This window comes from Nicotiana tabacum, chromosome 8 (assembly GCF_000715075.1).
Source record: "Nicotiana tabacum cultivar K326 chromosome 8, ASM71507v2, whole genome shotgun sequence".
Classification (NCBI taxonomy): domain Eukaryota; kingdom Viridiplantae; phylum Streptophyta; class Magnoliopsida; order Solanales; family Solanaceae; genus Nicotiana; species Nicotiana tabacum.
In genome coordinates, this window is record NC_134087.1 from 121,097,049 (window position 1) to 121,123,422 (window position 26,374).

General features: G+C 38.4%; 2 long non-coding RNA genes across 4 annotated transcripts; both read right to left on the bottom strand.

The window, feature by feature from the left end:
* Nucleotides 1–12,710: 12,710 nt before the first annotated feature.
* Nucleotides 12,711–17,804, bottom strand: LOC107770597 (uncharacterized). 3 transcript variants are annotated; one of them, XR_001644647.2, is made up of 6 exons: nt 17,652–17,804; nt 17,402–17,541; nt 17,060–17,338; nt 16,861–16,977; nt 13,168–13,274; nt 12,712–13,038 (listed from the first exon to the last, which is right to left on the bottom strand). It is a non-coding gene; the product is annotated as an uncharacterized LOC107770597 (long non-coding RNA). The 3 variants fall into 3 exon arrangements; XR_012694199.1 differs by having other exon boundaries at nt 12,711–13,038; nt 17,060–17,320; nt 17,402–17,804; XR_012694198.1 differs by having other exon boundaries at nt 12,711–13,038; nt 17,402–17,804.
* Nucleotides 17,805–18,270: 466 nt separating this feature from the next.
* On the bottom strand, nt 18,271–23,283 carry LOC142162793 (uncharacterized). Its single transcript, XR_012694197.1, has 2 exons — nt 22,617–23,283; nt 18,271–22,534 (listed from the first exon to the last, which is right to left on the bottom strand). It is a non-coding gene; the product is annotated as an uncharacterized LOC142162793 (long non-coding RNA).
* Between the last annotated feature and the right edge of the window lie 3,091 nt (nt 23,284–26,374).

Consider the following 26,374-nt stretch of genomic DNA (forward strand, 5'->3'; position numbering starts at 1 on the left):
CTGTTTGATAGTGATATACGAATTCTCGCAGCATCTCGTTCTCCCTCTGCTTGATTTGAAGACGTCGAAATTTCCTTGTAGCTACTTTGATGGCACCAGCATGTTCCTTTATGAAAGAATTTGCCAGCATGGCAAATGAATCTGTTGAGTTTGGGGCCAGGTTGTGGTACCACATCATTTCCCCTTTCGAGAGTGTTTCCCCGAACTTCTTTAGCAAGACAGATTCAATCTCATCGTCCCTCAGGTCATTGCCCTTCACCGCACAAGTGTAAGCAGTGACGTGCTCGTTGGGGTCCGAGGTTCCGTTGTACTTCAGAAGGTCAGGCAATCTTAACTTCTTTGGAATGGGTTTTGGGGCTACTTCCTATGTGAATGGCTTTTGTACAAACTTCTTCTAATCTACACCTTTCAGAATCGGGGGTGCGCCCGGAATTTGATCGACCCTAGAATTGTAGGTCTCAACCTTCTTGTCACTGGCTTCTATCTTCTTCTCGCCCGACTCAATCCTCTTTGTGAGTTCCTCGAGCATCTTTATGATGGAGGGGTCGGCTACCAACCTATTGTTGCTTGATCTTTCTGGTACTTGATTGGCTCGGGGAGCCGTTTTCGGAGCTACCGCGCTGGTAGTCTTTTGGTGGCTTTGCAATCGAGCAATCGCCAGCTGTTGTGCCTGTAACATTTCAAAAATAACGTGAAGGCTAACCTCCTGTTATTCCCTAGCTGGGGTTTTATGAGCTTCTTATTGGTTTCCTTGGTGTACGCTCCTGTTAGTGTGGGAGCTTATATCGACGTGTTGGGCGTCGCGTGAGACCACATTTGCGGGGATTGGCTATCGTGCGTTCCCAGGGTTTAGTGGTGGTGCACCAATACCTGGAACAACTACACCATTCTCTCTGTAGTCCTCAAGACCGTTGTTTTCGTATGCATTCACTTAGTTAGACATTTTGACCTGAAATCAAAGATCTTGGACAAGAAAAAGGGTGAAAGATAACTTGTGTTATGGAGTGAACCAGCAAGAAAATAATCACTATTATTCTTAGCACTACGGTGTGCGCTAAACTGTTTACCTTGAAAATGGTACTTACAATTAAATTTGATTTTGTGGTTCTAAAAATACGTGATCTATTTTTATGCTAGTTGTTTAGGCAATAGATTCTAAGTAAGAGATTAGGAAATGAGATAAGAGCTTGTAGATAGTATTGTGACCAAACCAAAGGGCTGGAAATCGGGGCCTCGAGGTTGAGTCGGATGCTCGACTAGGAGCAATCGAGGGGGGATTAATAGTTATGATAGCTTTGATGGAAGCCTTTTATGATCAATAATGAGCAATAAATGAAGAATAATAAATAGAACACAATGAATATAAGCAATAAATGCAAGTAATGAGATCAAGAGAAAATGTTAGAGAGCAGAGAGAATGTTCTTGTGTATTCAATATCGAGCATCATATCCCTAGAAAATGGCAAAAGGTCCCCTTTATATATGAGGGGGAAACCCAACATAGTACAAACACATTTATTCCCAAGATACACGGTTAGTACAACTATTTAATGCCACGGTACGGGCTTGAGCTAGCCGAATAGGCTAGGTCAGCTTTAGTCACATGCCTTGGGAGCCTCCCACTTTTTCACCATAACTAATCAGTCTGCAATGCCTCGAGGATGGACATCGATAACCCCTCGGGTGTTAGTCTCGACCATAATCTCGAGCCTATAGAAACGTGCTTGTGAAGCGTCGTGGTGACCGAATATTGGACCCTCCGATTTTACTGTATATAGAAAGTTTGATCTGGAGTGGACTTTTTGATATCATGGTCAGATTCCGATTCCGAAAGTTGGGGCAGGTCCGTAATGTCAAATGTGACTTGTGTGTAAAATTTGAGAAATCGGACATGATTTGATAGGTTTCAACATCAGTTGTGTAAATTTAAAGTTTCAAGTTCATTGATTTCGAATTGAGGTGTGATTCGTCGTTTCAATGTTGTTATATGTGTTTTGAGACCTCGAGTAGGTCCGTGTGATGTTATTACACTAGTTGGTATATTTGGATGTGGTCTCGAGGGGCTCGGGCGAGTTTTGGACAAGGTTCAGATCATTGTTCTTCATGTTTTCATTATTGAGGAGCAGCTGGTTCTGGTGTTCCGCACCTGCAACTGATGTTCTGCAGGTGCGATGGCCGTAGATGCGAGCCAAGCATCGCAGATGTGAGTTTTCTTTGAGGGGTGGAGGTTCGCATAAGCGGAGATAATTGCGCAGAAGCGCAACCTCAGATGTGGTCCTTGTCATCGCAGAAGTTGTTTTCTCGCAAATGCGAGTCCTTCATCCGCAAAAGCGGAGGTCGCAGATGCGACATTTTTACCGCAAATGCGGAAATTACTGGGCAAAAGCTATAAAATCGAGGTTTTGATTATTTCTTCATATTTTGAGATGTGGGACTCAGATTGAGGCGATTTTTGGAGCCATTTTCATCAAAGGGATTGGAGTGAGTGTTCTACACTTAGTTTTGATTATAGTTCATGAATCTACCTTTATTTTTGGCAATTGGTTGATGAATTTAAAGAGGAAATTGGGGATTTTAGCCTAACGTTTCATAATATGAATTTTTTGAATTTTGAACATCGAACTGGAGTCGGAACTGAGTGAAACTAGAATGGTTGGACTCGTAATTGAATGGTGATCGGATTTTTTGAGTTTTGTCGGTTTACGAGGTGCGGGCCCGGGTGTGATTTTTGGCCGAATTTGAGAATTTATTTAGGATTTGATCTTTATCATTTGTAATCATTTTCTTGGGTTTTACTTGATATTTTTGAGTTGCTTTTGGCTAGTTTGAGCCGTTTAGAGGTCGCTACGAGTGTGATGGCATTCTTGGAGCATCGCTTGGCTTGCTTGGCGTTTGGAATTGGCTTGTTTGAGATAAGTAACTCTTTTAAACTTAGTGCTGAGGGTATGAAACCCCAAATTATGTGCTATGTGATTGGTGTTGAGGTGACACACATGCTAGGTGATGGGCGTGTGGGCATGCACCCTGTGAATTGTGGCTTCGTTGTCTTAAGGGCATTGTATAGTGGCCCTACTTTGTTGATATCTGTGTTTTCACCATGTGATAAGTAATTTGAGGTGTACATCATGCTAGATATGATACTTAAGCTTCATGCCAGTATTGTTGGAACCCATAGTGGTCATTTTATGATGTCATCTCATTGATTTCATTGATATTTCGTACTCAGTCACATTCATGCATTCATATCATATCTCAATCTCAGTTGTTACTTATTGATACATCATATCATTATTCCGAGTCAGTTTTCATGACATTGTGAGCCCGTGAGAGAGACTGGAGAGATTGATAACTGAGTGAGGTCGAGAGCCTGATTATGAGTGACAGTTATGGGATCGGGTTGCACGCCTAGTGGTTATATTGATGATTATAATAGTGCGTGGGCTGTAGGAGCCCCTCCGGAGTCTGTAACACACCCCCAGTGAGCATGCATGATATTATTGAGGGACAGATTTCCTTGGACATGGATTTGTCCGAAGTATTTGATATCTAGAAATAGATTTCTCCACAGGGTTGGATTGCTTTTTTTCCTCGGTACTAGGTGACTTATAGTCAGTGTTGTATATGTTCCGGGATGGATTTCCCTTGGTCGCATGGTCCATAAACAATACCGATTGGTTAAGGATTTATATATTATTGATGGATGGATTTCCCTGGACATGGATGTGTCTGAAGTACTTGATACTTGGAGATGGATTTGTCCACAGGGTTGGATTGCTCTTTTTCCTCGGTACTGGGTAACTTATAGTCAGTGTTGTATATGTTCTGGGATGGATTTTCCTAGGCCGTATGGGCCATATACAACAACGAGTGGTTGAGTATGATGAGTGGAAAGTATGAGACAATGATGATTATTTCTTGTGAATTCTGCTTATGATTGAGTTTGGGATATATATATATATATATATATATATATATATATATATGATATACATGCATAGAGACGCATTTCCCTTATACTGTACGATATCACGTCATTCATGACTTTTTGCACACATTGATATGTGGTCATAGAGAGGTATCTCACACTTTCTGTCTGGAATGAAAATAAAACATCTTATTTATTATGAAAAGGATTTTTAGAACAAGAAATACAGTTTTCAAACTATCTCATATTTTATAACGATTTCGTTAAAGAATTTGGGTTTTCACTGATACTCTTGAAAGGTGGAAATAATTTCGAAAAATTGTGAAAAGCCGAACATTTTATCTCTGAGTTACTTCTTTATTTATATGCTTCATATGTTTATGAACTGCTATTGGTTATTGGTGTTGGACCCGACCTATGTTCCAGCTCGTCACTGCTTTCAACCTAAGTTTAGGTTTGTTACTTATTGAGTACATAGGGTCAGCTATACTCATACTACAATTCCTGCATATTGTGTGCAGATTTCGGATGTCGATGTTGCTGAGTTCGATGGGAGCTGAATTGGAAGATGTATTTGCATTCGGGTTGTGGTTGCCTCTTGTATATGGTAGCCGTAGATTTATAAAACTATGTTTATGTACTTTTCAGACAGAAGATGTATTTACTTCTTATTAGTTTTTTAAACTCTATTCTTAGAAGCTCATGATTTGTACTACCAGTCCTTGTGAAATGTAAAAGATTTAGAAATTCCTTTATTTAATTGTTTAATTAATATTATTGAAATTGAATAGTTAGTAGTTGGCTTACCTAGTGGGTTGGGATTAGTTGCTATCACGACTAGTAAATTTTGGGTCGTGATAGATTGGTATCAGAGCTCTAGGTTCATAGGTTCTACAAGTCATGAGCAAGTGTCTAGTAGAGTCTTACGGATCGGTATGATGACGTCCATACCTATATTCGAGAGGCTACAGGTCATTTAGGATATACTTTCCATCTTTCTTTCTGTATCGTGCGACATTGATTTAGCTTGAAGTGTAACTCTTTGAATTCCTTCCACGTATTCGTATGCGCATATGAGCGCTTGGTATCAGCTGTGCATTGACGGCTTGCGATTCCCTAGATGAGGTGCGAGACGTGATTTCTGTGTGTTGGTAATGGGCCAGTTTGGAGGACTTGAGGTCGGGCTTCGCCTGTAGCTTAAGCATAGAGGTGTTGATTGTGTGAGCATATGCTCTTGGATTTATTTGTCTGCTAGTGTTCCTATTAGTGGAATTTGTTGTCGGATGGCTATGTGATGAGAATGATGTGATTGCGAGATGTATTCATATGGTTTGAATGCGACGATAAGGGTTTGCTTGAGGTGTAGAAAGAACTATTAGGTACTTGATTTCCATCTTGATTTGACATATAGTCTCGAGTTATGGGTGTGTTAAAGGATCTTTTCATGTTGTTTAGTAAGAGTGAAGTAGATTTTCAAATTGTGATATGAGTTCAGACTTAGGAAGATTAAGTAATTGCGTAATAGTTATGATTGTAGAAGGGTATAAAGAGATGTTAGTTTGAGGCGAAGCCGGTGGGTTATATCCTGCTGGGGGTTCTGAGATGTGTGTGATCCCTATGTTGTTTTGTAGCGAGTTCTCTTTTACCAGTGAATTATATGTGTTGCAATTTGAGTTTGGATCATTTTTGAGGATTGGCTTGACTATTATAAGGGTGAATGCGAGAATTTGTAGATGATATGAGATGTTAGATAGTTTGTGTTACATGAGCTTATGAAGGATTTAGTTGAATTTCAGTGCAGGATTTTGGCAGCAACAGAGTATGGGTATTGTCAGTTATCAGATGCTTTATTCCTTTGTCTTGGCCAAGTGGGGGAGTCTACTACCAACGGGTTAATTGCATGGTTATGTGTTGTATTGGTATCGGTTTGAGGTATAATTATGAATAAGTTATGATTTGTAGAGGTTGAGATCGAGGATGACTCGAGTAAAGGAATTTCTGGATACAGGTTGTATAATGCTTTATGGGTATATGGGAAACATTGAATGATTTAATTGTTATTCGTAATGGATGTAGTGTGTATGGAGTACAGATTCACTCGGTTGCTTATAAGTGTGGATTACTTCTTGGGGTATTGGTGTGCAAATGGGACATAGGTCGTTTGGTCCGTTTGATCGGTTAAATTGGGATTTGAGGAGAGTAAACGACTCATGAGAATGGTTCTAATGGATTCAAGATTTATAGGTAACAAATGGGAATCTCCAGGATGTGTTTTGCTATAAACTAAGATTTACAATGGATGGTGTCAAGACTTGTGGTATTTCTATATCATTATGGATTCTACATATCAGTATCAAGAAGGTGAAGGTAATGGTTTTAGATTCGTAGGAAGTCTCTTCAGAGTAAGCATTTTGGTTGTGGAACTTCTGGAATACTTAAGAGGGAGTTCAGTGACTTATGAGCCTTAGGGTGGAGTGGTTCTACGCTAAAGTTCGTGTGGTAAGTTTTGGTTAAGGTTAGTAGTGTTCTAGCAAGGAAAGGTATCAATTTGAAGGCAATTTGGAAGGAACTCGGAGAATTTGGACAACTTGATAATGGATGTGATTGGCTCTTTTGGTTCTTATGATGTAATAAGTTTCTACAGGTTTTTTGTGGCGATACTCTCGGGTTTTGATCTCTTGCGTAGCTTGGTCGAGTTAGAGGGATTCAGTCCTGACGGTTTGGTTAAGTGCAAATGGGGTTCGGGGAGTTCTTGATGGTTTCTACCACGGTTTGAGATGTATATCTCCTACTGGTGTGTGGGACATGTTACGTATTGTGATTTTTCTTGGATGAGATCAAATGAAAAGTTCTTGGTTAACTGAGTGAGTAGTTACTGTGACTTGGAGTGGATTATGAAGTTCTCATATTTTTCATATGATGGCATAGTATATGTGATGTGTTGTGTGGGATCGAGATTGGCATGTGCAAGGTCATGATTTGGTTTTGAAGGCAAGAACATAAGTTTTTAGGCAGCACGAACAATTTCAGATGACTAAGTGAATGATATTACTAGTTGGTATTGCTTTAGTAGAGTGTGCATTTCGGAAAGGGTAATGTGTTTTGATTTGTGGATACTCCATTGGTACTGCGGCACTCTTCTGGTTGATCCACTATTGATATTCAATTTTGCCATGTGGCACGGAAGAATTATAAAAGTATTCTGCGTGGGATGATCGCGTGGAGTTGAGATCAAATATGGTGATTCGTGTGTTCTATGGATTTGGAGGCAGATTATTCATGTATCTGTGAGTGACTAGAGTTGATTTGGGGGTCAATTAGTAGGCCCAATTTGGATGTGTATTCTACACCGAGCCGGATTGGTTGGCTTCATATTGTTATTATTGAGGGATATGCCATTCGATTGTTGTCGAGCATATTCGTGTTCTGAAATGATCTGTGAGTTACTCTCCTATACTACAAGGGGTTGTGATCCATTGGTTATATGCACACACAATGCGGTTCTATTTGGATTTTATAGCGGAACTTGAGCGAGATGGGTATTGGGTGTTTCATGATTGACTTTGCATTGGTTATGTTCTTTCGGGTTTTGTGTGGCATTGTGTCATTAGATTCTTCGTGGTTATAGGGTATTTGATGTCGAATTTCTCATGGTTATTGATCTTAAGTAGGGTGGCTCGAGGTGTATAATATGGACCAGCGTTTGGATGAGGTCACGCATTGTAGTGGAGTATTATTGAGGTATGACCCTTTGTGTTAGATTCATGTATTTTGGTTCTACGGTGAGTGATAGGGTTCTTAGCATTGCGTTGTGGTGGTACCTGTTGAGTTTACGGGATGGTTCCCTCGTTTGAGTCATTTTTATTATTGAGTACATTTGGAATGTTGCTACTGGGTGCAAGGATTGCACAAGTTATGGCTTTAGATTGTATTGATGTGTCATGTCACTAAAGTGATCATATTGGATGAGATGAGGTCATTGGACCTAGAATGGATACTATCGGAATTGATTACAGCATGGTTGGAAGGATAATATCGGAAGTTGGCTTAGAAATTTGCTATAGTTCCTATCAGAGGAGAGGGAGCTCCATGACTTGTTGGTCTGATGAATGGTTATGAGATTCTGCATCTTTCTTTCATCATTGGTAGTATATGAGGGTGGTAGGACGAGGCTTTATTGTTATAAGGTTCATTACCGGAATTGGGTTGTTTTGAGCAGCTACTGTGATTGGGGATTTTGCTATGAGTATTCCAGTTATGCGGTATATCATGTGATTACATCTTGGGTTATAATTACGGCTTGATACAACTTGTTCAGACTTATACAGTGTGTGGATGCGAGATTCTGATCTTATAGAAATTAGGTATGAGGGAAGTTGATTCTAAGGCTCATGGGCTAGGATGGATTAAGGAATTTCAGTTATGCTGTGTTGTCAGACCTATATGGGATAGGGTGACGTGGGATCACCCTCGGGTATGTGCATGGTAAGGTTACACTGTGATTTGCTGGTTTTTGAAACAACTTTGGGCACGTTCGAGGACGAACGTATATTTAAGTGGGGCATGATGTAACAACCCGACCGATCGATTTGAGCATTTGCACTTCACTCGGTTGTTTAAGGGCATAAGTAGCTCCGTATGATGCATTATGAATTATGAGAATCATCGGTTTTGGTTTTCAGGTTGTTAAAAATCGATTTGGAAGAATGATTCTCAGCTAGAAGCTTTAACTTTAAAAGGACTGTGATTTGGAGGTCCATAGTAGAGTTTGGCTTAAAATGTCGAAAGTTGGAATTTTGGAAACTTTGACCGAGAGTGGACTTTTTGATATCAGGGTCGGATTCCGATTGAAGAAGTTGGAGCAGGTCCGTAATGTCAAATGTGACTTTGTGTGCAAAATTTGAGGTCAATCGAACGTGATTTGATAGGTTTCAGCATCGGTTGTGGAAGTTTTAAGTTTTTTGAATTGAGGTGTGATTCATCGTTTTGATATTATTATGTATGTTTTGAGGCCTCAAATAGGTCCGTATGATGTTATTCGACTTGTTGGTATATGTGGATGTGGTCCCGAGGAGCTCGGGCGAGTTTCGAACGATGTTCGGATAATTGTTTTTCATGTTTTCATTGCTGAGGATCTGCTGGTTCTGGTGTTCCGCACCTGCAAACTAATGTTCCGCAGGTGCGATAGCCGCAGATGCGAACCAAGCATCGTAGATGCGAGTTTTCTTTGAGGGGTAGAGGTCCGCAGAAGCGGAGGTAATTGCGCAGAAGCGCAACCTCATGTGCAGTCCTGGTCATCGCAGAAGCGGTTTTCTCGCAAATGTGAGTATTTCAACCGCAAAAGCGGAGGTCGCAGATGCGACATTTTTACCGCAAATGCGGAAAATGCTGGGCAAAAGCTATAAAATCGAGGTTTTGATTATTTCTTCATATTTTCAGATGTGGGACTCGGATTGAGTTGATTTTTGGAGCCATTTTCATCACAAGGATTGGAGAAAGTGTTCTACACTCAGTTTTGATTATATTTCATGAATCTACCTTCATTTTTCGCAATTAGTTGATGAATTTAAAGAGGAAATTGGGGATTTTGGTCTAACGTTTCATAATATAAATTTTTGAGTTTTGAATATCGAATTGGAGTCGGAATTGAGTGAAACTAGAATGGTTGGACTCATAATTAAATAGGTTGTCGGATTTTGTGAGTTTTGTCAGATTTCGAGGTGTGTGCCCGGGTGTGATTTTTGGCCGGATTTGGGAATTTATTTAGGATTTGATATTTATCATTTGTAATCGTTTCCTTGGGTTTTACTTAATGTTTTTGAGTTGCTTTTGGTTAGTTTGAGCCGTTCGGAGGTTGCTACGCACGTGATGGCATTCTTGGAGCATCGCTTGGCTTGCTCGGCGTTTGGAATTGGCTTGTTTGAGACAAGTAACTCTTTCAAACTTAGTGCTAAGGGTATGAAACCCGAATTATGTGCTATGTGATTGGTGTTGAGGTGACGCACATTCTAGGTGACGGGCGTGTGGGCGTGTACCCTGTGAATTGTGACTCCGTTGTCTTAAGGGCACTGTATAGTGGCCCTACTTTGTTGATATATGTGTTTTCACCATGTGATAAGTAATTTGAGCTGTACATCATGCTAGATATCATGCTTATGCTTCATGCCAATATTGTTCGGACCCATAGTGGTCGTTTCATGCTATCATCTCATTGATTTCATTGATATTTCCTACTTAGTCACATTCATGCATTTATATCATATCTCAGTCTCAGTTGTTACTTATTGATATATCATTTCATTATTCCGGGTCAGTTTTCATGACATTGTGAGCCCATGGGAGAGACTGGAGAGATTGATAACTGAGTGAGGCCGAGAGCCTGATTATGAGTGACAGTTATGGGATCGAGATGCACGATGCAACGGTTATATTGATGATTATGATAGCGCTTGGGCTGTAGGAGCTCATCCGAAGTCGGTAACACCCCCTCCCCCAGTGAGCGCGGATGATATTATTGAGGGATGGATTTCCCTAGACATAGATTTGTCCGAAGTATTTGACATTTGGAGGTAGATTTCTCCACAGGGTTGGATTGCTCTTTTTCCTAGGTACTTGGTGACTTATAATCAGTGTTGTATATATTCCGGGATGGATTTCCTTGGGCCGCATGGGCCATATACAGTACCGAGTGATTGAGTATGATGAGTGAAAAGTGTGAGACAACGAGATTGAGTACTCTGAGAGTGTGAGTACATGATTCATCTCTGGGATACATGGCATTGGCATGCATATATGACATACATGCACATCAACGCATTTCCCTCATGATGTACGGTATCACGTTATTTATGACTTTTTGCACACATTGATATATGGTCATAGAGAGGTATCTCACACTTGCTATCTAGAAAGAAAATAAAACATCTTATTTATCGTGAAAAGGATTTTTAGAAAAAGAAATACAATTTTCAAACTATCTCATATTTTACGACGATTTCGGTAAAGAATTTGGGTTTTCACTGATACTCTTGAAAGACAAAACTATTTTCGAAAAACCGTGAAAAAGCCGAACATTTTATCTTTGAGTTACTTCCTTATTTATATGCTTCACATTATTATGAACTGCAATTGGTTATTGGTGTTGGATCCGACCTATGTTCCAACTCGTCACTACTTTTAACCAAGTTTAGGTTTGTTACTTATTGAGTACATGAGGTCGGTCGTACTCATACTACACTTCTTGCACATTACGTGCAGATTTCGGATGTCGATGTTGCTGAGTTCGATGGGAGCTGAATTGGAAGATGTACCTGCGTTCCGGTTGTGGCTGCCTCTTGTTCATGGTAGCCGTAGATTTATAAAACTCTGTTTATGTACTTTTCAAACAGAAGATGTATTTACTTCCTATCAGCTTTGTAAACTATATTCTTAGAAGTTCATGATTTGTACTACCAGTCCTTAGGAAATATAAAAGTTTTAGAAAATTCCTTTGTTTAATTATTTGATTAATATTATTGAAATTGAATAGTTAGCAGTTGGCTTACCTAGCGGGTTGTGGTTAGATGCCATCACGACTAGTGGATTTTGTGTCGTGACAGTTACTAATTGAAGGATTTTTTCTAGCCGATATACATAGATTATACATTGATTATACACAACTATATATATATATATATATATATATATATATATATATATATTCGACGCTAACTTTCTGCAAAAATCAGCTTATTTTGAGAAGTGTTTTTTCTCAAAAAATACTTTTGGGAAGAAGCTGTTTTTTTTAAAACTGTTTCTAAGTATATTTTTCTCAAAAGTACTTTTCAAAAAAGTGCTTTTGAAGAGAAACTATCTTTTCTGTTTTTCCAAAACTCCTTCTGCTTCTCCTCAAAAGCACTTTTTGTTTTCTTCCAAAAGTTTGGCCAAACACTTCAACTTTGAAAAAAAAAAATGCTTCTAATATTGGAGAAGATTGGCCAAACAAGCTATAAGTATTCTAGAGAAGAGTTTGTTCTGATTGGTTCTCCTCAATTTATGTTTTTAACAACAGAAAATGGTTTAATGCTTTGCTATTGAAATTTTGAGAGGAGGATGTATGGTTGAAAAAAGTGCTTGTGCCATAATTGTAGCGGACACTACTATAAAATGTTAAATTTTTGACTACCAAATCATTCGGAAATCGGCCAAAATCTATTATTTTTGACGGATTTCTAGTGGTCAAAAAATTGATGGTCGTAAAATATTTGCCATCGATCCGGTCGGAAACGATTGTTTTGGTCGCAACTGGGAAAAACGAGTTGACAGAATAAAATTAAAACGATCAACCGTTTTGATCGGTAAATTTGCGACTGATTCTGGCACAAGTTTAAAGATAAATATTAATTATTAATTAATTTTCCGATCGATTTAGTCAGTACTATTAATAATTAATTATAATTATATTCAAACCTTCCAACCGAATCGGTCAAAAATAATTAAAATTAATTAAATTTTTGACCACTTTAGTCGCAAATCTGGAAATTTCCAGTTAAAGTTTCCGACTAAAGTGGTCGGAAATCAGTCGCAAAATTTGGTAAATTTCAACAGAATTCTGCTGTATTTTAAGCTACACCCTTTGCCAAATCAAATAGCCAATATCATTCAACCAATATCACAATTTCTCAATCAATTGAGCCAAAAATATCAAATATCAAACTAGTTTAAACATAACAAAATTATTTAACAAGTGTAAATTCTATTAAACCACTAGAAAAGTTTCAACCAAAATGACATTTAATTTAAAACACATTAAGAAAATAACATTAACATGCAACCAAGTCTAAAAACTGAGTTGAAACCAATCAAGTCTAAATATCATATAACACATTCAAAATATTATTCCTCATTAGTTTCAGTCTCCTCATTGTTAGATTTCTCCATTGTACGTTGATTGCCATGTTTTTCCATGAATATCCGCATCATACTTATTGTTTCTTGAGCATTGTTCCATTGTTGCAACAATTCATTAATTTGTATCCGCATAGTCTCAATTTCTTCGGGTGAAGTAGAAGCATCACTAAATAATGCGGCTGGATGATTGGAGGATGGTTGTACTCCAAGTTCGCAGACTCTATCTTTAGTTATTTTCATGAGAAATAAAGAAAAACAGATAAATATTATATAAAGCTAATATTACTACAAAATTCTAATATTAAAATCAATATTACTAATATTAAAACGAATATTACTACAAAATTCTATACTTTTATTTACTTCACCGGTTGCTTGTATCCATATTGAAGTCATATCTTCGGGGGACGGTTAGGAATCAGGCTGAGTGCCATTCCTCCAATCTTCTTTAATACTCTTCCTGAAATAAGAATGATAAATATTATATAAACAAACTATTCTATACCTGGGAGTTGGTACCACCCACTTTCCTATTTTCCTTTCCTTGTTTTAGTTAAACTGTTGCCTTTTTATTTCGCATTAGTGTAAAGCATTCAATTAGCATCAACTTGTTTTCTCCTAGTCTGGTCCGTTTGCCTATTGTGTGTGAGTGATTCTCCTTAGTCTGTTGTACGTATAATGACTGTAGTCTGGGATGGTAGAGTAAGGTCATGTCCTCGGGGAGGCTAGGGTGTGGGGTGGGGGTGGGGCAGGGGTTAGGGGGTGTGACGAGATGCAAAGGAGGTAAGGGACATAAGGGTGCCTATAGGTTGAGAATTGGGTCATGGAACATAGTTACATTGATGGGTAAGTCTATAGAGCTGGCGAAGATCCTACAAAAGAGGAAAGTCAATATAATGTATGTCCAAGAGACTCGGTGGATAGGGTCGAGGGCGAAGAATACAGACGAGTATAAGCTATGGTACTTTGGAGTCCTGAAGGGTAAGAATGGTGTAGGCATTTTGGTGGATAGGGAACTTAGAGAGTCTGTGGTAGAGGTTAGGCGAGTGAATAATAGGTTAATGTTTATTAATTTGGGGGTTGGAGAGTGCATCCTAAATGTCGTTAGTGCTTATGCGCTGCAAGCGGACTTGGATGAGGAGGTTAAAAGGCGCTTCTGGGAGGGGTTGGATGAGATTGTGCGTAGTATTCCGCCTGCTGAGAGGTTATTTATAAGAGGGATTTTAATGGTCATATTGGGTCGATTGCAGGCGGCTATGGCGAGGTGCATGACAACTTCGATTTTGGGGATAAGAACGCAGAAGGTACTTTGTTGTTGGATTCTACTAAGGCATTTGAGTTGGTGATTGCTAACTCTAGTTTTCCGAAGAGGGAGGAGCATTTGGTTACTTTTTAGAGTACGGTGACGAAAAATCAGATTGACTATCTTCTCCTTAGGAGGTGCGACATAGGGCTGTGTAAGGATTGTAAGGTTATCTCGAATGATACCCTCGCGACGCAACATAGGCTCTTGGTGATGGACGTTGGTATCATGATGAAGAGGAAGAAGAGGACTGCACGAGATCGATTGAGGATTAGGTGGGGAGCCTTGACTAAGAATAAAGCTCAGGATTTAGAAGGGAGGTTATCGGTTGTGGGAGCTTAGAGGAGTAGTGAAGACGCGAGAGATATGTGGTCGACGACGGTGGATTATATAAGGGAGGCAACAAGAGAGGTGTTGGAAGTCTTGAAGGGTTATGCTGGCGTGCACAAAGGCAAATGGTGGTAGAATGAAGTGATCCAAGGTAAAGTAGAAGCGAAGAAGGCGGCATACCTGAAGCTAGTAAGGAGCACATGCGAGGTAGAGAGGAGTACGAACAAATAGAGTTATAAAGTAGCTAGGAAGGAGTCAAAACTGACGGTCATGGAGGCTAAGATTGCGGCTTTTGGTCGTCTGTACGAGGAACTAGGAGCCAAAGGCGGGGAGAAGAAATTATTCCAACTGACCAAGGTGAGAGAGAGGAAGGCTCGGGATCTGCACCAAGTGAGGAGAATCAAAGACGAGGACGGTAGAGTATTGATGGGAGGGGACCAGATTAAGCGAAGATGGCAGACTTGCTTTCATAAACTTCTGAATGAAGAAGGGGATCGGGATATTGTGCTAGGTGAGTTGAGAAATTCCGAGAGTCACCGCGATTTTGGGTACTGTAGGCGCATAAAGGTTGAGGAGGTCATGGGGGCTATGCGTAAGATGAGCTGGGGCAGAGCTACCGGGCCCGACGAGATTCTAGTAGAATTTTGGAGGTGTGTGGGTAGAGCAGGTTTAGAGTGGCTAACTAGGTTGTTTAATATTATTTTCAGGACGAAGAGGATGCCAGATGAATGAAGGTGGAGTACGGTGGTTCCGTTGTACAATAATAAAAGTGATATCCAGAGTTGCAACAACTATAAGGGTATCGAATTACTGAGTCATACCATGAAAGTTTGGGAGAGGGTGGTAGAAGTGAGGCTGGGGAGGGCGGTGTCTGTATCAGACAACCAGTTCGGGTTCATGCCGGATCGTTCTACTACAGAAACTATCCACCTTATTAAGAGGTTGGTGGAACAGTACAAGGATAGAAAGAAGGATCTACACATGGTGTTTATTGATCAGGAGAAAGTACATGACAAGGTTCCTAGACAGGTTTTTTGGAGATGCCTAGAGGCTAAAGGTGTGTCGGTTGCTTACATTAAGGCGATTAAGGACATGTATGATGGAGCTAAGACTCGAGTTAGGACAGTGGGAGGCGACATTGAGAATTTTTCAATTGTTATGGGGTTACACCAAGGATCTACGCTCAGGCCATTCTTATTTGCCCTGGTGATGGACGCACTGACACACCATATTCAAGGAGAGGTGCCATGGTATATGTTATTCGCTAATGACATAGTTCTGATTGACGAGACGCGGAGTGACATTAAGAAGAGGCTGGAAGTTTGGAGACAGGCCCTTGAGTCTAAGAATTTCAAGTTGAGCAGGAAGAAGATAGAATATCTTGAGTGCAAGTTCAGTGTCGAGCCGAGGGAGCGGGCATTGATGTGAGGCTTGGATCGTAGGTCATTTCTAAGAGAGGCAGTTTCAAGTACCTTGGGTCGGCTATCCAGGGGGATGGGGAGATCGACGAGGATGTCACACACCGTATAAGGGTGAGGTGGATTAAATAGAGGTTAGCATCTAGAGTCCTGTGTGACAAGAAAGTGCCACCGCTACTCAAAGGTATGTTTTATAGAGCGGTGGTTAGACCAGCCATATTGTATGGGGCTAAGTGTTAGCCAGGTAAGAACTCACATATCCAGAAGATGAAAGTAGCAAAAATGAGGATGTTGAGGTGGATGTGCGGGCATACTAGGATGGATAAGATTAGGAATGAAGATATTCGGGAGAAGGTGCGCATGACTCCCATTGATAACAAGATGCGGGAAGCGAGACTCAGATGGTTCGGGCACGTACAGAGGAGAAACTCGAATGCCCTGGTAAGAGGTACGGGCGGTTGGAATTGGTGGTTACGAGGAGAGGTAGAGGGCAGCCTAAGAAGTATTGTGGAGAGGTGATCAGGCTGGATATGGCAAGGCTTCAGATCTCCGAGGACATGACACTCGATAGGAAGCTGTGGAGATTAAGGTTGTATGTTAGGAAGTAGTTGAACATATTTAGTCTACGAGTGTGATGCTTGGCTGATAGGAATAGTCTTAGACTGCTAGTGGTCAATGTTGTGTTTACACTACTCTTCCGTTTTTATAGTGTCGGGCCTTATTTACGGGTTATTATTTTTACTTTCTTATCTATTTACTGGTTTTTGTGATGTTGTTATTATTTCTATGGTTTTTTTGTTGATGATACTAATATATTGTCTCTTTTCGTCTTCTTGAGACGAGGGTCTATTGGAAATAGCCTCTCTACCCCCTCGGGATAGAAGTAAGGTCTGCTTACATAATATCCTCCCCAGACCCCACTTGTGAGATTTTACTGGTCGTTGTTGTAAACTATTCTTAACAAAAAAAAAGTAGTATTGAATTTAGAATTTTACATATGTCTATTATGCACGCGGTTCAACCCTTCCTTCTCGTGTACCATCCTTTTTCTTTTTCCTATGTGTCTCCTCAAACACATGAGCATGGGACACATTTCTCCCATGTTCCTTTTCCTACCAAAATTAAAAATATGAGTTAATATATTTACGATCACATATAATTAATATACCAAGAAAAATTTTATAAATAAATTACCAATCTCAATCGATAGACTGCAAAACTAATTGAACTTTCGGTGTGCAATGATCTACCCTTATTGAAGGTTCTATTTGTCTTTGCTTTTTTACTCTTCTGCTTCCATTCATCGGTATTCCACTTCTCTAAAAGTTGAAGCCATACATCTTCACAAAATCAATTGGGCTTGTTGCCACCTTTCCGAGCAACAAAATGACTATCTTTAATTATTTTTTGAGTTCTCTTCTCGAAATTTGCATTCACCTAAATTTCATGTTGAGGCTGCCATACACAATTAGTCTGCAATTAAAATAAAAGTTAGATGAACATAACAAGTATTACATAAATTTTATTTATTCGTACCTTAAATTGATGCCACATATTCACTCTAATCTGATATGGTATCTCACTTCAGAAATTCCACGGCTCATGAAAAAATAGCTTCATAAATTCTACGGCTCATGAAAAAATAGCTTCATAAATTCCACAACCATATGTGTGGCCTGATATGATGACAAAAATTTGCATCATATTTAACATGTAAAATAAACCTTTATTAAATTGAATATATGTAGAACTTTATTCAAACAATTAAAAATAAAGAATAACTTACTCGTCTTCATGGGGTACGATAATCAACCGATGCAAATGATCGTACTCTACAGTCCCACGAGCATACTGTCTCCGTGAAGAAACAACTGAAGTAGTAATTGTAGATAGGGATGGAGCCGTTTGGGAGCCTCCAATATCCAGTCTAGATATACTACGAGTATGATGATGATGGAGATGATAATAGAGTGGATGGTGATAGATGCACAAAAGATGAACCATTATGCTGACTGTAATGTCCCCCTCCCTCCCGGGGATGGAATCAATGGTGAACCACCATGCTGACTAGCAGGGACACGAATAATCAAGGGTGACAAAGTAGGCGTGGGCATAAAATTAATAGTAGTGGAGGCTGAACCACACTGAGTCGGCATGGAATAGTATTGTATTGTGCTAGCCGGGAGGGGGGGACTCTGAAAAACTCAGGTGGTAATGAAGTCGACTGAGAAGGATGAGAAAAACTAGGAGGAGGACTCATACCAGGCATATGTGAATAAATGTGACTTGTAGATGGCAAAGTATTTTTTTTTCTTCTTAGATTATTTATGTTCTTTACCTTGGAAGTCGTATGTGCAATTTAAGTAAAACAAGTATAATAATAAAAAAAATCAACTATGATGTCATAGTATAAAGCAATTCTTCTATATATTAAAATAATTAAAGAAAAAACAGATAAACAATCCAACTAAATATAAAAATAAAACAATAACATAAGGAATAACATAAGAAATCAAACAAGTCATAAAACACACAAATAACTCAATCCTCATCGCTTTCTTCATATTGATCATATTCATTTTTATCATCTTTTTTCATTTTCATCATATAATTCTTCATCATCGCTTGCTTCATATTCATCACTTGAATCTCCGTCCTTGTTTGCCATGGATGTTCCTTCCTTATACTCACTTTGATTTGATCTAGGATTGAAGGATCGAATTCTTCATAGAGGCATTCACTATCCTGGAATTCACCTACTAGTTCATCATCCACTATTGATTCAACATTTGATATGTCATTCTGGTACGCTACATCAAATACATCCTTGACTTCAACTCTACCCACGGGCTTTGTTGATATCACTACCCGACATACAACCTTATTCTTACACAAAGGATAAGGTACATAATGCACATGTTTCATATTTTGTGCAATGATAAATGAGTACCTTAGACCATTCTTATGTATGAAACGTGTACCCATTGATGTAGTACTTAGACATCATTCTGACTTTAGGGTCATGTCCCCAAGCAATATCACGCAAAATAGATCATTTACGTCATTATCTGGATTATGAACCTAGAGCGAACCCAATAACAACTAGAATTTAAAAAGTACGTACAATTGATAATAATTTGCCTTGAAGCAAACTTCACTAATACTTACACAGTGTTAGGATAAACATGCTCATACCCAAATGTACCCCCAAACCAACTGTCCGAAAGAAATGAAACTTTCATTAGATAAAATAATTGATAATTGATCTTGAATAAGTTGGCAATATAAATATACACTTACCTGTAATAAGGTTGGACCTCGGGACAATTTAGTAGTACATGTGTTGTAGATGAATTTAGCTCCATCTCAATCAAAAATTGTGTTGGACTACGTTTTGGACCACCTTTTCCAGGTTGATTGAATATGGAAAAAGGTGGTGCCAATGGATCGGTATTGCCTCCATCATCATGCCGATCAGGTCTATTTCTTAAACATAACACATCAAGTTTAAATAATATGAACAAACATAAGAAGTTTCTCTATCCAAATATGCCTCACATATTGACCCCTATATCCTTGATCTACTTTTCACGGTCCGCTTATATTTGTCAATCATGTTGCATAGCACGATTTTAAGATAAAATAATGTTTAACTAAAATACGTAAGGATAATTGATTAAAGGTTTATCTCTCGAAGAGATACATTCATCTACATTAAACTGGACCTCCTAGTTGTGTCTTTTGCACAAGGTGAATTGGAAGATGTTCTATCACATCAAAAAAAATCAAGCGGATAAGTTTTTTCCAACTTGTTTAAAGTTAAACGAATATTACTACCCATGTAATCTAGGTTCTCAACCTACAATGTGATAGAGTACAACTCCTTGAAAAATAAGCATATCTCTGTGATGGGCTTCAATATTCTATCAAGCAAAACATTGAAAGCGATAGCCATAAAAAATTCCATGAAAATGTGACAATCGTGGCTTTTCATAAACGTCAACTTCCCTTCTTTCATGTCAACACACCTAGATAAGTTTGATGCATACCCATCAGGCATCCTCTAATTGTTAACCCAATCACAAATCTCTCTTCTCTCATCCAAAGTGTGTAACTAGCCTTAGGCTTCATTATAGTATTAAACAAGTTATCAAAAAAATTCTCGATATGCATGACATCAAGATTATGTCGAAGAAGATTGTTCTTCCAATAAGGTAAATCCCAAAATATACTCTGTTTTGTCCAGTGGAGTGTTATACCATACCCCAGTATCTTATTAGATAATGGATACTCTGTTACCTTAGGTAGATTCCTAACTCTGTTCCAAATCTCTTCAGGCGACAAGACATGCGGTGGCTCCTCATAATCAGTTTTGTTATTCATAAATGCACTGGTATTTCTCCTAAACTCATGATTCATTGGCAAGAAGCGACAATGAAAGTCAAACCATGTGTTCTTGCCTCCATGTTTCAAAGTGAATTCCTTTGTGTCTTCCATACAAGTCGGACAAGCTAACTTTCTGGCACTTGACCACCCGGACATCATTCCATAAGTAGAAAAATTATTTATAGTACACATTAAAACAACACGCAATTTGAAGTTTTGCTTAGTTGACATATCATATATTTTCACACCTTGATGCCACAATAACTTCAACTCATCAATCAAGGGCTATATGTAAACATCAATTATTTTTTTGGATTGCATGGACCTGGAACAATAAAAGTTGGAAACAAATATGAACTTGTCATACTCAACTCAGGCGGAAGATTATACGGCGTCACATACACTAGCCAACTTGAATATGGTGCAGCAGAGGCTGCAAATGGAGTGAATCCATCAGCACATAATCCCAACTTAATGTTTCTTGGTTCACTAGCAAAGTCTGGTAATACCCTATCAAAAGACTTCCATGCTTCTCCATCTGACGGATGGCATAGAACACCATCTGGCCTTCTATGTTCATAGTGCCATCTCATATGAGGAGCGGAGTTCATTGATCCATATAACCTCTTTAACCTTGGTATAAAGGGTAAGTAGTGCGTTGCCTTCATTGGAACCTTCTTCTGTTTAGCATTTGTGACTTCTTTGTAACGAGGCTGGTTACAAAATTTGTAATTTTTTAAAGGTGCATCATCCTTATAGAATAACATGCAACCTTTTTTACAATAATCAATCCTTTCCAATGAAAGACCCAACTTGAAAACTAATTTTTTAGCTGTGTAAAAATATTTGGGTATGTCAATCTTTGTTGGATTGTTCGCTCATAAGGCCAATGATAGAATCCATGCCCTATTGAGAAATAGAATTATCCGATTTAATATTTAGTAGTCTAATTACAATACATAACTTGGAATGCACCAAGCCTTCATAAAGCGGACAATTAGGTTCGGCTAACTGTTTGAAGAAGCATTTAGCCTCATCATTTGGTTCAGATTGAGCCTCTGGGAACATCTCAAAAGCATCACTCGTCATGTCATTAAATTGAGAACTTTCAACATAAATATTCTCCTCTATGAGACTATCTTCTTCACTACCAAAAGAATTCTAAAAAATCAATACCATCTGCACTAGCATGACTTTTCTCATGAACAATCCACAAATAATAGTTTTTCATAAACTCCTTCTTATAGAGATGAACAGTAATAGTATCTGGTCCGAATAACTTAACACACTTGTATTTCACACAAGGGCGCCTAATCGTCCCTTCAATAAGAAAATCATCAAGTTTCTTTGCATTAGCAATAAAGTCAGCAACCCCTTCCATAAATTCATCCCGAAACCCCATACGATTCGGATAATTCCTATTATATATTCATCTACGATACCCAAATTCCATCTACAAAAATTGATAAGTATTAAACTTCTCTAAACTAATATTCTTTAAAATTAATATCACTATTAGCTATGTTTCATAAGTAACACAATTAGATTTTTAACATAAAAAGTTACGTAATTAAACATGCACACAAATCTTCGCTTCATTTACAATCCCAAGAAACTTTCTTGATGCTTTTTCAATAAACCTTATTCCATAATCATATTTGAATTAAGGGGCAGGGGGGAAGAGTTCCTCAAGTATTGGTGATATTATGTACATTTGGCTTATTGCATAATAATTAAAAAAATATCATGTGTTTGCAAGTCTTAGAATTGCATATTTAGAGCTTTTGTTACAATGACTTCTCAGGATGTCAAATTAGATAAAGGCAAGGGCATTATTTTTTTTCCGTTACTTAGGAGTAGGTTTCAAGATCAATACCATATACAAAACAAAATTAGCACACAAGTATATATAGTTCACTTGTACATCGTATTAGGAAGAGGAATCAAGAAAACTCAAAGTCTAGAGGTTAATTATTACTAGTCCAAAGCTAAATAAAGTAAGTTAAAAAGCCATAAAGAACATCTAGCTTAGTTAAAAAAAAGTACTTATAGATGCCTTAGGAAGAAAGCGAATTATCTACTTCAATTCCCTAAAATATGAATTTAGAGCTTTTGTTATAATGGTTCTCAAGATTCAATTACATATGATAGTGTAAAATTAATAACTTGAATTGTAATAAACAAAACAAAAAAGAACAAATATATTAAGATTGAAGGCCAGAGAAAGGATGAACGGAGAACTTACCTCACCGGAAAACAACCCCTAGACGCCGGATTTGCTGCCTGAAAAGGAAAAAAAATAACAATTAGTTGGGTTAAAAAAACAAATTTGGCCGCGACAAAGGGAGGTGGGAGAAATTGATACCTTTGGAAAATTGATATACAAACAAGAACGTCGTCGATGGAAGAGAAAGAGAAGAGAAAGAAAGGAAGAAAAGTGAAAGAGAAGAAGAAAGGGGTCGGGGAGGTTTCCAAAACATATTTTTGACCGACTCGGTCGGATGCAAAAGTACTAATAAAATAATATTTATTGCCCGAATGTTTGGGTCGGTATATCACTGACAAAAAATTTAAAAAGATTTTCCACCGAATCAGTTGGAAAATAAAGGAAAAAATTTATTTTTTAACTTTTAATGTTCCGACCGTTTCAGTCGAAAGAACAAAACTGGTGAAACATAAAAGTTGACTTTCATGGACCGACCAAATCGATCGCTAACAAAAATTTTGGATTTTTGCGCCAAAATGTTGCGACTAGTGTTGTCGGAATGTGGTCGAAATTTTTTTAAAAATTTAATAAATTTTTTTACATTTTCTGATTAAAACCGCCGGAAATTTCCGACTACTATTTTCCGTCGAAAAGTTTCAGTCGGAATTTGCACATTTTTTAGTAGTGCGGAGATAATAGTGAAAAAGGGATGTAGAAATTTGATTGTTCATATAAGTGAATCAGGAGTTTTACTTTATGGTATGCGTTCATTTTTGCATCGTGTGATGGCGGAAATGGCTACATGACAGGGAAGAAAGAAGATGAAGGAAAAGAGGGGAAAAAAAATTAAAAATACAAATTTTGGTCCTTCGCTCTCTCTTTTGAAGTGAATGATGCCATGTCAGCAATGTATGTCTAATGTCACACAAAGACTTAGTTTCAAGTGTTTAATAGGAATATACTTACTTTAGATGTCTAAATAAAATATTTGAATAAGTTTAAGGGCCACATATATATTTGACCTTTTTTAAAATTTACTAAGTAAGATGTTTCTTAATAAATTATTTCATCATCAGAATCAAATTTGAGATTTTTAGTCATTTATGTGATGACCCGATAGGTAATCTAGAGTTTTAACTCTTAATTCTATGTTTTGAAACCTTAAATAGCTCCGTTTAGTCTTACTCGTTTTGCGTGCGTAGTTCGTGCCTTTTTTCGGAAAGCTTTTATGTGAAAAATTGACTAAAATATAAATTCGTGCCTTAAAAATTTATTTGAGTTGACTTCAGTCAATGTTTTAAGCAAATGGACCCGGACCGGTATTTTGACGCTCCCGGTGGGTCCGTATTATGATTTGAGACTTGGTCATATGCCCGAAATCGAATTTGGAAGCACCTAGCTCGAGTTATCGCAATTTGTTAAAAATTTAAAGTCTAAAGGTTTAAGGACTTTATAAATTTGACCAATATTTGACCTTGTTGATACCGCGTCCGTATTTTGGTTCCAGAACTTGATATAAGTCCATTGCCATATTTATCACTTGTCTGTAAAATTTGGTGCAAAACGGAGTTAATTTGACGTGATTCGGACATCCGGTTGTTAAAATAGAAATTTTTATGTTTCATCGGAAATTTCATTTGATTCGGCGTCTGATTCATAGTTCTAGGTGTTATTTTGGTCTTTTAATCGTGTGAGCGAGTTCGTATGAGATTTTTGGACTTGTGTGCATAATTGGTTTGGAGCCCTAAGGGCTCGGATGAGTTTCGGATAGCCTACGGACCATTTGAACTTAGAAAATTTTTGGCTTCTTGAGTTAGTGTTGTATCTGGTGTCATGTGCTTCGTGATCGCGAAGCCTTTCTTGTGATCGCAAAGGGGAGTTTGGGACAGGGGATGATTCTTTTCATCGCGAATGCGATAGTTGGGTCGCGAACGCGGAGTGTATGGGGTTTTACCCATCGCGAACGTGACCAGCATCTCACGAATGTGTAGGGGTATGTGCCTTATGAGCGGAATCTGACTGTTACTCTTCGCGAACGCAGCCCTAGGCTCACGAACGCGGGGGCAGGTGAGTGTAAGCCTTCGTGAACGCGAAGTGTAACTCGCGAACGCGTAGGCCAATGAGCTGATGTGCTTCGCGATCGTGTCAAGCCCTTTACGAATGCAAAGAAGGCCTGATGCCCAGTGATTTAAATGTTTCAAAAACGGGATTTCTCCCATTTTTCATAAACCTTCTATTAGAGCTCGGCCTAGAGGCTTATTTGAAGAGAAATTCAACACCAATTTATAGGTTTGTACACTTTAACTCATTTTCTTCCATTTCTAACATCACCCATTAATTTCTAGCCCTAATCCTTGTTCTTCCATGAAAGAAAACTAGGGATTTAGGAAGAATTGAGAATTTTTGTTAATTCGGGATTTAGATCTTAATTTGAGGTCGGATTTCAAAACTAATTACGTAATCGGGCTCGGGGTTGAATGGGTATATGGGTTTTGGTCCGAACCTCGGGTATTGACCTTGCGGGCCCAAGGTTGGGCTGTTTTTGGCTTTTTTGAAAAGGTGTAAAAATCCTATCTTTATGTATTGCAATTGATTTCCTTAGCATTATTTGACGTTATCGTGTCGATTGTGATTAGATACGAGTGGTTTGGAGACAGATTCTACAGAAAAGGCCCCGGTAGAGCTCTGAGTTGACTGCAGAATGAGGTAAGTGTCGTCGTTAACCTTGACTTGAGGGATTAGGACTTGTTTGTCTATTTGATACATGTTTAACTGTTGGGTACAACGTATATGTGAGGTGGCGCATACTTATGCGTTTTTGTTGGGTTAAAGCATGCGGGTGAGACTTGTTTCTTGTAATTTATTTCCTTAATTGATTATGATATCCATGCTTAGACTATTTTATTACTTAATCGATTGTTCTTTCCACACTAATGAACTATTTGTGATAGTTGAATATTATTAGAATTTGAGGTTCGATATTGTGGAACCATTGATGATGCAAGGTCGATTCTTGATTATTCTTTCTCCCAAATGTTATATATTCATTGCTTCAGGGTTAGGGAGAGAGTGTTAAAGTACGAAGGGTGATGTCGTACTGATTACTATTTGAAATTATTGATTTATACATAGTGAGGAAGAGAGTTAAAGCACAAAAGGTGATGCCGTGCCGTATTTATCGTTTCATGATGAAATTGAGAGTAAAAGCACAAAGGGTGATATCATGTCGTATTTATTATCTTATGGAGAGATTGAGAGTAAATGCACGAAGGGTGATGTCGTGCCATTATTTCTGTTCCATAGTGAGGTTGAGAGTAAAAGCACGATGGGTGATATTGTGTAGTCTTTATTCATCATGTTTATCCTTTTTCATTTGTTGAAGGTTATTTACTGTTTCATGTAGTTGTTTCCTGTTATTACATCCTTGTACCCCCTTTCGCATGTCCCGTCCTACTAGTACGTGTTTAAATCTCTATTTGTTGTTATGTTGTATATATATATATTCCTCGTTTGTATAGGTTAATTACGTGAGTGTCCTGTTATAGTCTCGTCACTACCTCGTCGAGGTTAGGCTCGACACTTCGGAGTACATTGGGTCGGTTAGACTCATACTACTCTCTGCACTTCTTATGCAGATTTTGGTATTGGTCCCAGCTGTACGTGAGGTGCATCAGCTCAGATTTGCATACTTGGAGACTCGAGGTAGAGATGTTGGCATCTGCAGACCTTGAAGTCCCATTCCCCTTTTCTTAGTACTGTTCATTTCATTCGAGACAATTGTACTTATTTCAGACCTTATTTGTAGTACTTCTAGAAGCTCGTGTACTTATTTATAGTACTTCTAGAAGCTCAGTTAAAATGAGTTTTAAATTTTTGAATTGTTGAAATGGCTTATAATTTACTCTAACATTAGCTTG